The following is a 757-nucleotide window of genomic DNA, read 5'->3' as shown; positions in this document are numbered from 1 at the left end:
TAACACGGAATATCTGCATCACGACAATCTTACAGTAAACATTGTTTATCAGGCATTGGTATTAAAATTAGGACTTGTAGATGACAGGGAGCATTGTCCTTATTATGAATATAAGGCCAAACCTACATTGGAAAATGAGCATTATAGACTGTATTATGATCTCCCCATGCATACTGACAAATTTGTGCAAATAGGCCAGACATTGCTCTACACAACAATAAAGAAAAAGACTGCTCTTCTCACTGATGTCACTCACCCATCAGATCAAAATATTAATAAGGCTGAAACAGATAAAATAACCAAATAAAACCCTCTGGTAATAGAATGCAAAGAAATTTACAAACTGAACTCAATAGAAGTTATTCCCATTGTGATAACAGCAAATGGATTAATAAACAAAAAATTAAAGAAGTACATAGAAATGGTTGGCCTGGATCCTTAAGGCATAGTTCCAAAAGGCCAAAAATCAGTAATTCTGGAGATGTACAGGATTGTGCGTACTGTGTTAAATGTACCACAGCATTGAATGAAGTATGCCCCAATGGCCCCTCATACTGAAATTCTGGATGTGAATCTCCGAGTCAAAAAATAATAATAATAACCTTACTCATTCTGCATCAAAGGTATCAATTGTATAAACAAAAGAGAAGAAGTGTTAATATTTTATAAATAATTTATTTCTTATTACGTTTTATATTAATAACCTTACTCATTCTGCATCAAAGGTATCAATTGTATAAACAAAAGAGAAGAAGTG

Source organism: Lycorma delicatula, chromosome 1 (genome assembly GCF_047948215.1).
Source record: "Lycorma delicatula isolate Av1 chromosome 1, ASM4794821v1, whole genome shotgun sequence".
Taxonomy (NCBI): Eukaryota; Metazoa; Arthropoda; class Insecta; order Hemiptera; family Fulgoridae; genus Lycorma; species Lycorma delicatula.
This window is presented reverse-complemented; position numbering follows the sequence as displayed.